The sequence below is a fragment of the Mus musculus genome, chromosome X, assembly GCF_000001635.26.
Source record: "Mus musculus strain C57BL/6J chromosome X, GRCm38.p6 C57BL/6J".
NCBI lineage: Eukaryota > Metazoa > Chordata > Mammalia > Rodentia > Muridae > Mus > Mus musculus.
Window position 1 is genome coordinate 9,004,700 of NC_000086.7, and position 17,711 is coordinate 9,022,410.

The window sequence follows — 17,711 nt, forward strand, 5'->3', positions numbered from 1 at the left end:
TTTGTGGGTGAATGATGTTACATGTGGAACCATCTCTCCAGCTCTCTCTCTGCCTTTTATTATCAATCCATGGTAACTTTGCTGTTCCTGTACTTCTGTGTGAGAGACCAATCATTGAAGTGTGGCCACGTGTATGATGTTTTTATTGTAGCCATCTCACACTATAATATCCTTTCTACTCACATTCCTCCTGACCTCTTTACATTTCCAATATATTATAGCTTCAACGTTCTTGTCTTTTGGGGGTGTGGTGTCAAGTGGTGAGTTTAATTATAATTACTTAAAATAGCATGAGTAGAGGAGTTGTTTAACAGAAGAATGAGCACAATTCTGAAGTAAACCTCTCTTCTGACCCTAGGTAGAAGAGTGCGATCTCATGAACTCCTTCTCCAGCAACAGTCAATTGCCTACAAGTCTTCATGTAGCAGAGGGGCCTCCTGAACTTCTAACCCTTCCTTGAAAGAATGGTCTAAAGCCAATTGTACATGGAATCATAATTACTAAGAGTTCAGGATTGCAATTACTATAACACAACCTGAAGACCATGAACTTAGGAAGTTCTTCTTTCTCCAGCTTATACATTTTTATGTATACTCCCTCTTGAATGTTTCTTGACTCCTGGAGTATGAGATATATGTCCCATTTAATGCTGAACACTCACAAGTAACTTATTCTCAACACCTTGGCCAGTTCAGAGTCTCTGTACTAACTGTTGCTTAATGCAAAAAGATAAATTTCTAACCAAAACTGAAAGAAGCCTTATTTTATGAACATAAACATAAATGTTTAGAAGACAAGTGGACTACACTTAGTGACATATTCTTATTTCAGCAATGGGCTTACTTTTTATATGCAAGTTTGTCCTTTTAATGTATAACTCTCTTAGTACATTTTTCTGAAAAGTCTATAGAAAATTGAACACAGAAACCATTTCACAAGACCTTTCACTACAGATTTTCACTCTTATTCAGTTAATGGTTAGTATTTTGATTCACATTCAAAATGGTTATTCCTGCTCTCCTCTCTCAGGACATTTGGACTTTCTTGTCACAATTGGTGTGAGATATACTTACTGAATAGTGGGGATAGGGCTCAGTGACACTTCTAGACCTCCAATAGTATCCAGAACAGCTCTCACTAAAATAATGATCCACGTAACACCAGCCATTATTTATTAGAAGCAGATGCACAGTCAAATTGTTCACAATGCATAACTTAGTCAGAGTCCAGTGTGAGCAGATGTAGCAGAGCAAGGATAGTTTTAAATTTCACCTTTCAACAAATCCTCTACTAGCTCCAACTTTTGCTTTGTGTTTGGAAATACTCCAGGAGACTCTTGGCCTTCAGTCACCATCGCTGCAAGACAAAATAATCTTGACACGATAAATTACATTTCTTCTTAATGCTACTAAGCCCATGAAGATAAGTGAAATTGATGATATCAAATCCAATCCTCCATCTCAAAAGATGTTTCTGGGGAAAGAGCTGGGCCAGACATTTTAAGAATAAGAGGAGGGGTGGAAATCATTTCAAATGAGCTGCTGAAAGTAGGAGAGCTAAGAACCCAATGGACCAGCATCCAGAGCTGAAACAATTCCTCTAGCATTGACCCTACCCTTCACTTCCATGTACCAGCAGCTTTTTCAACATATGCCACCTGAATTTTGAGCTGACGGCATAGAGTTGGCTTCTGAACCTCTGGAAGAATGGATATATTAAGAGGATGGTTATTTTGTACCCTATAAGAAAATCCTCACTCAGCTGGTTCATCAAGCACAGTACCCTTGAAGGCTGGCCCCCATGTTCAATATCTAAATGTCCTTTTAGGTGGATCTAGATCTACCTAGTGCCTCCACATTGGAACATTCAGGTGTTAGTGTTCATCAAACCCCAAATAACTTGATATACAAATTCGTGGTCCTCCTACCCAGAAGTTCCAATTGTCCTATTGGCCTTTGGATCAAGTGAGTCATACTAGTTGTGAAATCAGTGTATTTATTTGCCACTCAGCATGTTCAAGGCACTTGATATATATCCTTTCAGGTACATATTGGGCCCTGGGTATCATTATTCCATTCTAAAGACTGTAATGCAACCTGATTTAGGCAATATTTCTTGAAACATAGGTCATGGAGTCCTTCCAGGCAGCTTTTGATTAAACTGCTGTAGCTGATATAGCCTAGAATCTGTATATCCAGAGACAAACAGTTGGACCAAATGTCCTGCTTGGGCACAGACACTAGAGGAATTGGATGCTATTGTCCAGTACTAATGGTGCTAGCTATTCATCCTTTCTGCATGCTCTGATGATGTAGCAGCTGTTACTAAGAAGATTCTGTGTTTTCTTTTTTTTTTCCATTTTTTATTAGGTATTTAGCTCCTTTACATTTCCAATGCTATACCAAAAGTCCCCCATACCCACCCACCCCCACTCCCCTACCCACCCACTCCCCCTTTTTGGCCCTGGCGTTCCCCTGTACTGGGGCATATAAAGTTTGCGTGTCCAATGGGCCTCTCTTTCCAGTGATGGCCGACTAGGCCATCTTTTGATACATATGCAGCTAGAGTCAAGAGCTCCGGGGTACTGGTTAGTTCATAATGTTGTTCCACCTATAGGGTTGCAGATCCCTTTAGCTCCTTGGGTACTTTCTCTAGCTCCTCCATTGGGAGCCCTGTGATCCATCTATTAGCTGACTGTGGGCATCCACTTCTGTGTTTGCTAGGCCCCGGCATAGTCTCACAAGAGACAGCTACATCTGGGTCCTTTCGATAAAATCTTGCTGGTATATGCAATGGTGTCAGCGCTTGGATGCTGATTATGGGGTGGATCCCTGGTCTTACCCTGTAGAAAAGATGGAAGGCACTGGGCTCAGTCCTGCTACCACAACTGCTATAAACTATTATGTGTCCCCATGTATCATTGGGAAAATTCTGTTTCTTTGGCATAATCCACTACCCTCTTTTCTCACCCTCTTCTTTAAAGATCCTTGAAACTTATGGGGGAAGGGGGACTAGGAACATGTGTGTCACATTAGGGAATAAGCATTTCAAAATATCTTATGCTCTCCACAATAAACAACTAAGGATTTCCTTTAATTGCCATTCACTTTAGGTTTCTCTGAAGAAGGTCAAGAGATGCTCTAATCTATGACTACATTAATAAGTTATTAGGAGTCACGTTAATGCTATGTCTGTTTAGCAGAATAGTAGTAGTGGGTTGTCCCCTAGTGTCTACAGCTTATCAAGCTTAGCCCCTTTAACAGAACCAGATGTGTATGCAAAATCATGTAGTGAGCTGTCCTGGAACTCACTCTGTAGACCAGGCTAGCCACGAACTCAGAAATCTGCCTGCCTCTGTCTCCCAAGTGCTGGGATTAAAGGTGTGAGCCACCACTACTCGGCTGTGTAGTTAGCTTTACAGCCAATCAGAGAGTAGTTGACTACTCTTGTAATATTGCTGCCACTACTGATCCAGTTCACATATCATATCAGGCTAGGTATTGTAGTTTGGAGGATTCACAGTTAGTGAGACGAACAATTACAATTTCACTCTGGTACCACGCATGGCACAATGAAAAGCACACATTGAGGTGGCTCCCATTTTAATGTCTCCATGTTCTATGACACAATTTTACTTTTTTAAAATTCACAAATATGCTATTTTTTATTTCCCAATTCTAATTATCTAAAATACACATTGCGAACATACAAATATCTATTCTCTCCACATGTCAGTGCCCATTCATTGTTTTGGAAATGGGGAGAATAGATTCCCCTTAAATTGCAAGTCAGTGGGTGTTTCTTTACAGTTAAGTTTAGCAAAACTGATACAAAATAATAATTAGCAATGATCTTCTTGTTAACTCACAAGGAAACACCTTCAAAACTGCATTTTGTTAAAGTTTCTGTACTAAAATGTAGAAAAACTGAACTACACAAATATTGAAAAGTTAAAAATTCCTTAATTTTTTATTCCTGGTACCATTACCACAATTTACAGGGCAATATACCTGATGTAATGAAAAGAAAAAGAAAAAGCTACAACAGATAAAAGACCTCAGGAATATACATCTACTTGACACTATATTGCATTAATCAATAGCTGCATTTTTTGCAAACTGTGGCTATGACAGTCCTGAACAAGAAGGGTTTCCTGTTTAAGCTGTAGTAACTTTTCTGACTATGGATCATCATTCCTTCTGTGGCAGATTTTTACAGTTCCTCTAATGCATTTGGGACGACTGTCTCAAAGTAACCTGCAGCTTTCCTGACAACTCCTCGCTCTCTCTCCTGCTAAGAACTGTAGCCGTTTCTGTTTTATTTTAAAACCTTCTGCTACCATATCCACCACTTCTACCTCCAGATCCATAGCCACCACCACAGGGACTGCCTGAGCTTCTTCCACCAAAACTGCCCCCCTTCGTGGGTCCATAATTTGATTGTTGCTGTCCACTATAATTTCCAAAGTCATTATAGTTCCCACCACCACCATAGTTACCTCCACCAAAATCTCCTCCTTCATTGTAACCATCATAGCCTCCTCCTCCACCCCATATCCACAACACTGATTTCCATATCCTGGTCCACCACCTCCATAACTTCCTCCACTGCTGTAACCAGGACCACCACCATAGTTGCCACCATCACCTCCAAATCCACTATATCCACCATCACCGCCTCCATAACTACCCTTGCTGCCACCACCTCCACCACCATAGCCACCTCTTCCACCAAAGTTTCCTCCACCACCTCCAAAGCTTCCTCCATGACCCATAAAGTTGCCAGATCCACCTCCACGACCTCTCTGTGATCCAGCATACTGCATCTCTTGTTTAGAAAGGGCCTTTTTCACTTCACAATTATGCCCATTAATAGTGTTGTATTTCTGAACAACAATTTTATCAGCTGTGTCATGATCATCAAAAGTTACAAAAGCAAATCCTCTCTTTTTTCCACTCTGCCTGTCTTTCATAACCTCTATGATTTCAGTCTTGCCATACTTTTCAAAGTAGTCTCTCAGGTTATATTCTTCCGTATCCTCTTTAATACCACCAACAAAAATTTTCTTCACCGTTAAATGGGCACCAGACTTTACAGAATCCTCTAGAAACAGCTCTCTTTGGTTCCACCACACGCCCATCAACCTTGTGTGGCCAAGCACACAGTGCAGCAGCCACCTCGTCAACACAAGAGTAGGTCACAAAACCAAAGCCTCAGGAACGTTTTGTTTGGGGATCTCTCATTACCACACAGTCTGTAAGTGTGCCCCATTTCTCAAAATGTTCTTTTAAGCTATCATCTGTGGTTTCAAAGCTCAGACTATCAATAAACAGCTTCCTCAGCTGCTCTGCTTCCTTTGGATCATGGCCCTCCTACCCTCCTAGCCCCCCTCCCCATCCCCCTGCGGCGGCAGCGGCAGCGGCAGCGGCAGTGGCACCGATGGCCGGAGACAGACTGGGGGAGACCGGAGGGGTGCGATTTTACCTCCATTTTGAGACCAGACACGCCTCTTCCAACTCGAGTTCAATATGATGGGACCCCACAATTTTATTTTTAAGGGAAATATGTATATATCCCTTGGACAGGAAATGTTGTAATTAAATTATCATCTTTAAAAGTAAAATGGATGATTTCTAAGAAACTGGTGTTTTGTATAGCATATGCAGAGTCCCTTGCGTTTGATGGCTACAGAGATCAGGAAGTCTGTAATGTACAGGATGAGCCACAGACTAGCAGCTCAAGAAATAACAGATGACAGTTAGGAGTAGAAGGTGTTTAGCTTATAGACCTAGGAAGAGCTGATGCTGTGAATGAGATCTTCAGGGAATCTGTATGTTGACAACAGCTTCTATTTCCCTGCTTCAGTTCAGATTCAACCTTGTAACTCTAAAACCTGTAGGTCAGAGAGCTAGGTAGATAATATGGTTTGGGGGGTGCTTGACACAGAGTCAGACCAGTAGGAACAGAATGTTTGAAACATAGCATGAAAAGAAATGTTAACAGAATGCATGTCACTACGTAAGAATAAAGCACATAGGAAGTGCTCCACAACTGGTGAGAACAATGCCTGCAATGTAGCACACAATGAGAACAATGGTAACACCATGTTTGCAATAAGAAAGAACAGCACTAACACATTGTTCACATTGTCAGAGCCAGGACTGAAGGAGCTGCAGAGATGTCTCAGCAGTGTAAAGTGCTTTCTGCTTTCCCAGAGGACCTACATGGGGAACCTGTCATCCACATTAGACAGCACACAACCAGTTGTAGCTCCATCATCTCCGAGGAATCCAGTGCTGTCTTTTGGCCTCTGTAGCCCCCACCCCCACTGCACATGCATTTACACAGTCCCTAAACATCCACGGGTCAACACACACATATCAGTAAAAGAAAATTAATAAGACTTAAGAAAACAGAGAGGCAGGTTTGGGAACACAGACACTGAGCCCTTCACTGTGAGAAATATTCATCTCACTTATTTGTAAGTTGATATTCAAGATTCTAATGTATTGCCTGTGCTCCAGAGTGATGCTATATTCTCATCCTCAACTTTTCCTTCTGTCTGGGGCTGAGAAAGCAAGAGAAAGAAAAGAAATGTTAGTGAGTTCCCACGGCTGCTCACCCACCCAGCAACTCTTCCTGCTGGCCTGCAAGGACCTCTCAGTCTCTTTCTACTCCATATCATAGGCAGCACCCTAAGCAAACCTTCTGCTCAGGCCATAGAGACAGCCTCATCTGGTTTCTATGCTGTCTGCACATTGAGAGCTGACCATAGGTTTGAGAGGCCAAAGCACTCTGGGTAAAGAAGGCCCTTATTATCCAGAACATGAGTATAGAAAATCCTGAGATATTTTATTGAGCCTCAATTCTGTACTTCAATGGATTTGAATAAGTCATTAACTTGGTGATTGAATAAGTTGATCACTATGACATAAGAAAAGGTACATTTCTCGCTTGATTTTTTTGTCTTTTTTTCTTTATTAATTTATTTTTATACTCCATTTTTATTCCCCCATCCACCCTAAGACTGCTCCACATACCATACCTCCTCCCCACCCCCTGTCTCCACTTGGATGTCCCCACCCCAAATGACCTCTAAACTCCCTGGGGCCTCCAGTCTCTTGAGGGTTAGGTGTATCATCTCTGACTGAACACAGACCCGGAAGTCCTCTGCTGTATGTGTGTTGGGGCCTCATATCAGCTGGTGTATGCTGCCTGTTTGGTGGTCGAGTGTATGAGAGATTCCGGGGATCCAGGTTAATTGAGACTGCTGGTCCTCCTACAGGGTCACCCTTCTCCTCATCTTCTTCCAGCCTTCCCTAATTCAACCACAGGTGTCAGCTGCTTCTGTCCATTGGCTATGCGCAAATACCTGCATCTGACTCTTTCAGCTGCTTGTTGGGTCTTTTGGAGGGCAGTTATGATAGGTCCCTGTTTGTGAGCACTCCATAGCCTCAGTAATAGAGTAAGGCCTTGGGACCTCCCCTTGAGCTGGAACCCACTTTGGGCCTGTCACTGGACCTTCTTTTCCTCAGGCTCCTCTCCATTTCCATCCCTGTATTCTTTCAGACAGAAACAATTATGAGTCAGAGGTGTGACTGTGGGATAGCAATTCCATCCCACAGTTGATGTGCTGTCTTCCTGCTGCAAGTGAGCTCTACAAGGTCCCTCTCCCCACTATTGGACATTTCATCTAAGGTCCCTTCCTTTGAGTCCTGTGAATCTCTCAACTTCTAGATCTCTGGTGCATTTTGGAGGGTCCCCCCGACCTCCTATTTCCCAAGGCTGCCTGTGTTTCTCTTTAGGGTTGCTGAGAGATGTTGAGGCTTCACTTAGAGATTTAGTCATTTTCTTCAGTTTTTTTGCACCATTAAAATGTCAGGAGATGCTTTCTGTTTTGCATTCTGTGAATCTTGGTACTCTCATGTCTCTTCTTGAGGCCTGGTTCAGGAAAGAAATGTTAATCCCCATTTCATCAGAAAAGCAGGGAAGTGGGCCCATGGACTGTCTCCCTGCTCTAGTCTAGTATGTCTGGCTCAGAAAAGATTTTATAATAAAAGCAATAATGTTCCAAGCTCATTCACTCTACGAGCTTCTGGCCCCTCCCAATGTCATATGCAGATTTCCCCTCTCTTCCCTCACTACATATTTCATTTAGCATGCTATTGTGAAGGTGATGCTATATATAAGACACTTAGAAGAGCAAGCCATATTCCAGGTTATCCTGGGGATATAGTTTTTGTGAGCAAATATGTTCTGAGGCTCTTTGGATTTAATTATAAGCTTCTAAGAGTTTTTGAATAAACAAGTCTTTAACTACATCCCATGGACTAATGGTGAGAAGGCCAGAGTGTGTGGAAGACTTTTCCAGTGCCACATGGCTTTTAGATGGAGGACAAGTCATGGTGTCATTGCAAACAGAGTGTGACTGTTTTAACCTCTGAGGTAGTGCTATAGACCATGACTGCATTCAGCCCTGCATTTGTGCAGAACCTGTGCCACATAGCCAGATCCCAACACAGAACAGATAGGGGAGCCAGGAGATGTTTACAAACTGATTTCTTGCATCTGATGCCTTCTTACTGTGTGTGAGATCCAAATGCTCTCCATTGGGTGTGCTGACATCTCTGAGCCCTTCCTAAGTCAGGTGACTCTGTCACTGTCTTTAAGTTTTCTCCTCCCTATGCCACTTCCTTTTGTGTCCTTTAAATATTACAGATACATATCAGTTGTGTTTCTGCAGTGCTTTCAAAGTTACAAGCATCTTCTCATGAATTTTCTTCTTCTAATGTTTTAAAGCATATATTGCTTATATTAATATTGAGTTTCATTATAACAGTTTCACATATGAATATAATTTGATGTCATTCAGTCCACATTATGCTTTGCTGACTGCCTCTCATCTCAGTCACTTCTACTTTCTACTTCTATGTTGGCTTCTTTGAAGGGAAACCAATGATTTTGATTAGGGTTTTTTAGCAGAGCCTAGGCAAAGGGTTATTTATATTGCATATTGGTTATTTATATTATATTGGTTATTTATATTTATATATGCAGCTTATCAGTGGCTACAACATTAAGGAAAATCTTCCCCACTCCTTGGGTAGAAGCTCCCTAGGGAAGAATGGGACATCTTTTACATTTTGTCCAAGAAACTGTTAACTGTCTATAATTATCCTGTGAATGATAGAGCCTGGTGAGCCTCTCCCTTCAAGAGAAATTAAAAATGTTCCTTTTACAAAATGTATTCTTTAAATTAACTTCCTATAGTCAGCATCCAAAACGTGGGCTTTCACTATGATGTGTTTTGTAAGTGTGTATCATACTTTTCTAAAATTTCACCTGCCGTTATCCTCTGCTGTGCCTTCCTACCCATCTGGGTGCTCCACTGCACTTCCTCCACCATTGCTCCTTCTAAAGCCTTCTGTTTTAGGGACATACTGTAGACAATTCATCACATGAGAGACAGTATCAGGAATTTATCCCCATTCTCATCAGATTACAGTCACTGCTTCAGTCAACCCCTACCAAGCTTATTCTTTATCAGTAAAATGTTAATATATTATATTAAAATTAATCAACACAACAAATTGCACATATTTCTGAGCACATTGAAGCTTCTAACCATGTGCATGCATCTGTAATTTTTTGTAATTTTGATTTTTTTTTTCTGAAAAAAGAGAGAGAAATGGGGATATCCTGTGCTAAAGGATTTTTTGTGCCAGGTTATTAGATTACTTACATTACAGCTTTGTGCTGCATAGTCCCACTTCATGCAGTGTGTGTGTGTGTGTGTGTGTGTGTGTGTGTGTGTGTGTGTTTCCATGCACTCCTGAGGTAAAAGGGTAGAGCTGATTGTTACAAGTTCAATGGGAGGCTGATGGCTCTCAGTTTTCTGTCTCTATCATGAGGAAGAGAGGTAGATCTGCTAATTTGAATGGATTTCAAGGCTGCTTCTTGACTGTTTTCAAAAGAACTGTGGCCTTTTGAAGTTCAAAAGAACTGTGGTCTTTCAAAAGAGCTATGATCTCTGATACTACCAGAGCGTGTGTCATTCCATGCTGAAGTGTTTAGAGATGCCACTCAAAACTGAAGTGATTGGGTGAAGTTTTAGAGAATACACATTCTGGGGTATATTGGGACATGAAGATTGTAGCTTTATCCAAAAGTATGTGCCAAAATTAATCCCTCAGACCGAGGCTATTTGGCATTATCCTAGACTGAAGAACTCTCAAGACAAAGTACTTGGGTGTTCTACATAGGCTCCTTGGAGATCTAACTGCTTCATTTTAACTTGGTGTGTGTCTCAGAGAGAACCTACCTTAGACAAGAAGGGGTTGAGAAGTGTTTCTGCAGGAAGAGACCAAGTGGCTTAATACAGCTGTCTCAGGAGGATCAAACAACTAGGGCAACAAGGGCCCTTGCATGCCTAAAGAAAGTGGGTGGGGCAAGCAAGGTAAGAATGAGATGCAGTGCTCTAGAGTTCCATTGCAGGGAGTACTTTACAACAGAGATGTTGTCCTTGAGTGTTTCTGCCTAAATTAGCATCTTTGATCTTCCTGGCACTCGGGATTCACCCACCTGTTGAAATGAACATTCCAATGGATACTGGAGGCTTCCCTTATATCTAAACTGTAATATTCCAACCAGATGTGCAGTTCTTCATCTAAAGGGATAATCTTCATGCTGAAGCTCCCCACCTCAATCCTTAGTCTCAGTCTACCATGGGTGATCAATCTTACCATATCTATGCAGTAATAGAACAAACTTTCAATAGTTTACAAAGGTCGTATTAGAGTTTAGAAACACAACTTTGTATGCCTTCTCCTCGAAGACCCCAGAACTTGAAGCACATTTAATATTTGTTTTATGATAACCTTCTGATCAAGAGTCGGAAAGACCAGGCTTTTGATTAGAATTTGTGTGTTCTCTACTCGGTTTCTAAGAAACAGTGGTAAGAGATGCTCTTGTACACTAGTTACCTGTGACAACAATGACCCTCCCTCCCAATGTCCCCTATGCTTTAGTTCCAGAGATCAGATCTCCCAACTTGGACCTCATCAGAGTTAGAATGTCCACTTTTCTGGCAGGGAAAGGGTCCATGACCCATCTGCCCCACAATTTCTCTCCTTTTGATTTTGCTTTGTTTGAAAAAGGGAATTGCTTGTTGAAATGACAGTTCTGAAATTCCTTACGATAGTCTTATATGCAACACATGTGTCTTTATGCTTGCATGTACATATGAGTGTGTAGGACTGAGCTATCCATTGTGGCTACATATGCACAGATAAAGTTATCATAGCAATTTCCTCTTACCTAGACTCTCTGCTTTATTTCTTCTCAATGAACCTGTAGTTCACAGTTTAGGCTAAAATGTCTAAGTGCCAATATTGGATGATCTGTGTGTCCCCTACTCCCAGTTCTGGGATTACAAGCATGTAGGGTCATGTCAGTCTTTTATAATCATAATGAATATACAAACACATTATCCATGCTAAGCCAGCAGGCACATTTCCCACTGCTTTGGTTGGTGTACTATTGCTGTGAAGAGACACTATCACCATGGCAACTCTTATAAAGGAAAATATTTAATTGGGACTAGTTTACAGCTCAGAGGTTTAGTCCATTATCATTGTGTCAGGAAGCGTGACATGCAGGTAGAGATTGTGCTGGGGAGGTAGCAGGCAGAAGAGGGAGAGAGAGAGAGGTAGGAGGGGGAGACTGGGCCTGGCCTGAGCATTTGAAACTCCACAAAGCCTATCCCTAATAACACACTTACTCCAACAAGGCCACATTTACTCCAACAAGGCAGTATATTCTAATGCCATTCCCTAGGCATTCAAATATAAATCTATGGGGGCCATTCATATTCAAACCACCACACCCACCGACCCATCTCTAAGGCCCCAAATGCTCTGTGTTCCTGAAAATTCTTCTATCAAGCTAATTAGCTCAACATGCCAAAATCTAATCTCATTCAGTATTTCAGTATAAACACCTAAATTGTTTTCTACAGTGTTGCTCAAATATCATCTAACTCATTTCCTAATATTGTCCTTATTATCATCTGAAATCCCCTGAGCATGACATCCACTGCTCACATTCCCATCAGAATTCTGACCTTTAAAGTGCTCAACAGAGAACCCCACTAATCTGTACCTATAATAGTATATGATTTCTCTGGACAGTACTTCCAAATCCACATCCATTCTTTACACAAATCAGTTGAAGGCTGAAGAACCTCACTGTTCAGTTTATCAGAGCAATGCCCCCCCCCCTTTCTGGATAAGAACTTTTTGTATGAACTTACTACATTGATTGTACAAAGACCTGAAAGAAGCACCTGAAGTGAGAATTTACTTACACTCATGGTTGAAGATAACGCAGTCTACCATGGCTGGGAAGCCTGGAAGCTATAGGGCTCTGTCTGCAGGGGTGACTCATTTACCCCATGACGGTAGACCAGAGCACATAGGGTATGGGCAGGAAAACTAGCTGGCCCTTATGTCCCCGTATCTCATAACAAGATCTCATGTCCAAAAGGTTCCAAAACATCCCACTGTAGCAGCCCTGATTGCAGCCTAAGGTGCCAACACTTAGTGAATACTTCACATTTAAACTGTAACGGACTCACGTTGTTTGGCTTTATTACTCAATTTCAACATGTGGGAATTCAACCTGTTCTTGTTTGGGATACGTATTTATTCTATATTTGAGCAGATTTGCCATGTTGCCAGTTCTAGCACACATTAATGTTAAAGATTATAAGATGCACCATGGCTGCTGGGTCAGTGGTGCAAACCTGGTGCTGACCACTGCAGGCCCTGTGCTTTCTGCTTCACTTTCTGTGAGCCCATATGAGCACCACTTAGTTGATTCAGTGGGCCAGGTTCTTCTGGTGTCCTGCATCCTCTCTGACTCCTAAGTCTTTAAGTTTCCTCTTCTGTGAGGTTCCCTGAACCCTGAGGGGAGGGACCCTAGGGAGACCTCCAAATTAGACTCACTGCACAATGGCTGTGGGTGTCTGCACCTGCTTCCAACTGCTGTCGAAAGAAGGATCTCTGATGACAGCTGGACAAGGTACCAATCAATGAGTATATCAGAATATCATTAGGAATCATTTCATTGATTTTTAGGGGTAGTTGTGTTTGGTTCTACCTTAGGACTTTGGACTATCTAGTCTCTGGTTCCTGGCCATCTAGACAGCAAGGGCTCCCTCTCATGGCATAGGCCTCAAGTTAAACCTATTGTTGATTGGCTACTTCCACAAGTTCTGCATACCACTGTTCCAGAATATCTTGTAGGCAGGACAGATTGTAGGTCAAAATTTTGTGGCTGGGTTGGGGTCCAGCCTTCTCTTTCTATAGCCTGCAGAGTACCTTCTCATGCCAACGAGACTAGAACTTAGAGGTCAAGGCTCCATGCAGGCACCAGCTCAACCTCTCTTTGTTCAATGAGCTATGGGTATGTTGTCCTTAGCAATGAGGCCCCACTGTCAGTTTTAAGAGAGTGACCATTTGCCCTTGCATCAGTCTGGGTTATTAAGGATCTTCACAGAACCTCGTTGGCCAACAACTCAACTGAATGTAACCCAGTCCCATCACTGAAATCCTTGATGTAAAAAAAAATGGCCAGTTCAGACTCTGTATCCTCCCCTACTAGAGTCACCTTCATACATTCCAGGAAGTTTTTGCTGCATCCTCCAGATAACCCCTCCTCCATTCCAGCTGCATCTCCCTGAATTCTTTACCTTCATCCCCTTATCTGATCCCTCCTGCTCCTGTCCCCACCCATTCCCAGTCCACCCACAACATTATTCTATCTCCTCTTCCCAAGGAGATCCACATGTTCGCCCCTAGTTTTCTCCTTTCAAATACTTTAGCTTGTGTCTAGTTGACATAAAACTATCCAGCACATGAGCATATGCACTGGTGCTCTGATGCAACTTCACAGATGTACAAGTTAACTTGTCAGCTTCTTTGGAAATGGAATTTAGATTTCACCTCGGTTGTTAAACATGGGGTTTTGCATTTATACCATTGTACTGTGTTTCAGTCACATCTCTGTGTGTTTTCCAGAGTTGTACTGTGTACTGTTTTGGTCGTGTATGTTTATGTTTCAGTAAAGAGGATATGCTGAAGAGCATATGCTGTGCACTCCTATAGTATTATTCAATCAGTGTCATGGTGATGTGCTAGAATAATAATCTCATGTGCTCTGCTTTTCTGTAAATCAATGAGCACTTCTGTTACAGTACTCCTAGCAAGGCATTGCTATAACAAAACTCTACCTATTGTAAAAGTACTAGCATTGTAACTGCATATTTAACAATCCCTGGCTACTTAGGAACATATGTGCTGTTGTTCTCATGCAAACAACTTAGGAGTTCTACAATAAAACCTATCCCCTTTGTTTAAATGGTGGTTAGATTTAACTGCAGCAGTAGTACAATGATATATGTGCATATGTCATTGTGTGGTATTTTAGTCATATGTGAGTCTGACGTCTAAAGGTGGCACTGTGTAATATTTCAGTTATAGATGTGTATGTTGTGCTCTCTGAGTCTACCAATGTCCTGGTGCAGTCCTATGAAAATAATCTCATCTCTTTACTTGGCTGTATATCAGTCCTTGTATGGTATTTTAATATCACGTGTGTGTTTTTCTAAGATGCCACTTAGAACTGCTTCAAGTTTAGACACAAATGCTATGCTCTGATATTCCATTCTGGTTCAATCCGTGCACTTGCAGCAGTGCGACAATGGTAAGCTCATTTTCTCTCCTTTTCTGCAAATCAATCCTGATTTGCATTACAGTAATTCTCTCTTGTACCATTCATTGGTATAAGAGACTTCATGCTGTTAGAAAAGTGCAGCAACAATTTTCACTGGTTTTTTTTGTTGTTTGTTTGTTTGTTTTTTGATGAGCACACAGGGAAATGAGAAGACCCACACGCGGGCGTTCGCAGGGGGAGGTCTGCGGCAACAGGAAGGTTCTCTTCCAAGGGTATTCTGAGCATCCGCGGACAGAGGAGACCCTGCAACCGCCCCCCCCCCCCAAGCCAGGCTCCCCACGGGGACCAATGAGTTTCAGTCTTCACTGTGTTTTTAACAGTTCAACAATACCTAGCAATGTCTGCACTTCAGTTCTGTTGTAAACAACTTCAAAGTAACGATATGAGTGTCCTGATTCAGTGCCACAATTAGAGTCTCAGGTCCTCCACTTTCCTTTAAATCAATCATCTCTTATGTTACAGTACATCTCTGTGAGTTGCATTGCTATATCCAAGTTCTTGATGTTGTAAAAGTACTAAAACGTCTACTGTATTCTTTTGTTTTGTTTCTTTGAAACAGGATGTCTCTGTACAGCTCTGGCTTCCCTGGAATTAGCTCTGTAGACCAGGCTGGCTTGAACTCAGAGATCCACCAGTCTTTGCCTATCAAGTGCTGGGATTAAAGGCATGTGCCACCACTACCCAGATTCCACTGTACTGTTTTTTTTTAAATTTATTTAATGTATGAGTGTTCTGCCACATACACACCTGCATGCCAAGGGAGGGCATTGGATCTCCTTATAGATGTTTATCACCCACCATGTGGTTGCTGGGATTTGAACTCAGGTCCTCTGGAAGAGCATCCAGTGCTCTTAACTACTGAGCCAACTCTCCTGCCTCCTCCACTGTATTCTTAATAATCCTGATGTGCGAGGATTGTATTTGTTGTTGTTCTGATGGAAACAACTTCAGAATCGTGTGAGTAAAACAGTTTGCCTACTAGCAAACAGAATTTAGATTTTATTGCATCTAAAGGAAGTTGGTTTTGGAGCCATTTAAGTCACACGGACATGTGTTTTCAGAGAAGCCACAGTGAACTGCTTCATCTATCGATGTGTAAATACTACTTTACAGTTCTTACAGTGTAAAAACTGTAAGAACTCCACTCAAGTTCAGCCACTGACCACGTGCGCTTGCACGTCTATAAAGGCAATATCACCTGTTATCTTTCCCAGTACATCAATCAGCCCTTCTGCTACACTTCAGAACTGTATTTGTTGCATTGGTATTGGAAAGTTCTTGTTCTTGCAATACAAGTACTGCCCTTTTTCAAGGCATTCCTCCCTACTCCACAGTATTTAAATCTAAAACAGCTGTCATGATGCAAACCACTTCAGAGATGTATAAGTTAACAGGTATTCATTGTTGTGAATGGAATTTTGATTTCTCCATAGTAGAATTTCACCTGTTTTTCTTTTTTTTTTAAATATTTTTTATTAGGTGTTTTCCTTATTTACATTTCCAATGCTATCTCAAAAGTCCCCCATACCCTCCCCCGCACTCCCTTACCCACCCACTCCCACTTTTTGGCCCTGGTGTTCCCCTGTACTGGGGCATATAAAGTTTGCAAGTCCAATGGGCCTCTCTTTCCAGTGATGGCCAACTAGGCCATCTTTTGATACATATGCAGCTAGAGTCAAGAGCTCCGTGGTACTGGTTAGTTCATAATGTTGTTCCACCTATCGGGTTGCAGATCCCTTTAGCTCCTTGGATACTTTCTCTAGCTCCTCCATTGGGGACCCTGTGATCCATCCAATAGCTGACTGTGAGCATCCAGTTCTGTGTTTGCTAGGCCCCGGCATAGTCTCACAAGAGACAGCTATATCTGGGTCCTTTCAGTAACATCTTGCTAGTGTATGCAATGGTGTCAGCATTTGGAAGCTGATTATGGGATGGATCCCTGGATATGGCAGTCTCTAGATGGTCCATCCTTTCGTCACACCTTGTGAGTCACATGCACTTGTGTTTTCTAAAGGGGCCACTGTGATCTATGTCAGTTACGGACATGTATTCCGTGCTGTCCTGTAACATTCTTACTCAATTACTGTCCTGGTGCAGTCCTACAATAATAATCTCATGTATTTGCTTTCCTGTATATCACTCCTTCTGTGACTGTGGTGGCTGGGGTTGCCATCCACAGTCAAAAGCTCTGACCCAGAATTATCCCTGTCTGAGGGAACTGCAGGGACAATGGAGAAGAGCCTGGGGGAAAGGAGGTCCAGTGACAGGCCAAAATTGGTATTCAGCTCAAGGGCAGGCCCCAAGGCCTGACACTGTTACTGACACTGCGCTGTACTTGTAGTCAGGTGGCTAGCACAGCTGTCCTCCAAGAGGCTCAACAAGCAGCTGAAAGAGTTAGATGCAGATACTTACACCCAACCAATGGACAGAAGCCAGGGTCCCCTGTGGTTGAATCGGGGAAAAGCTGGAAGAAGCTGAGGAGGAGGGCAGCCCCATGGTAATAAATGGTCTCAACTGACCTGGACCCCCAAGATCTCTCATACGCTGAGCCACTAACCAGGCAGCATATATCAGCTGATAAGAGGCCTCTGACACACATACAGCAGCCTGCTCTGGACTCAGTCAGAGAAGATACACCTAGCCTTTGAGAGACTGGAGGCCGCAGAGAGTTTAGAAGTCAGGTGGGGTGGGAGGTGGGGGCATCAACGTGGAGGCAAGGGTGGGGAGGAAGTGTGGGGTATGGGGTAGTTGGAGAGTGGATTGGGGAGAGAGAGTGGGGAATAGAATGTGGATTGTAAAAAATTAATTTAATAAAAAATATAATAAAAGAAAGTAAAATTTCTTGTAACACCCAAATAATGATGATGATGATGATGATGATGATGATGATAACGATGATAATAATAATGATGATAATG

At 42.2% G+C, this 17,711-nt stretch overlaps 1 pseudogene; it reads right to left on the reverse strand.

The window, feature by feature from the left end:
* Positions 1-4,205: 4,205 nt before the first annotated feature.
* On the reverse strand, positions 4,206-5,490 carry Gm9431 (annotated as a pseudogene).
* Positions 5,491-17,711: the final 12,221 nt, after the last annotated feature.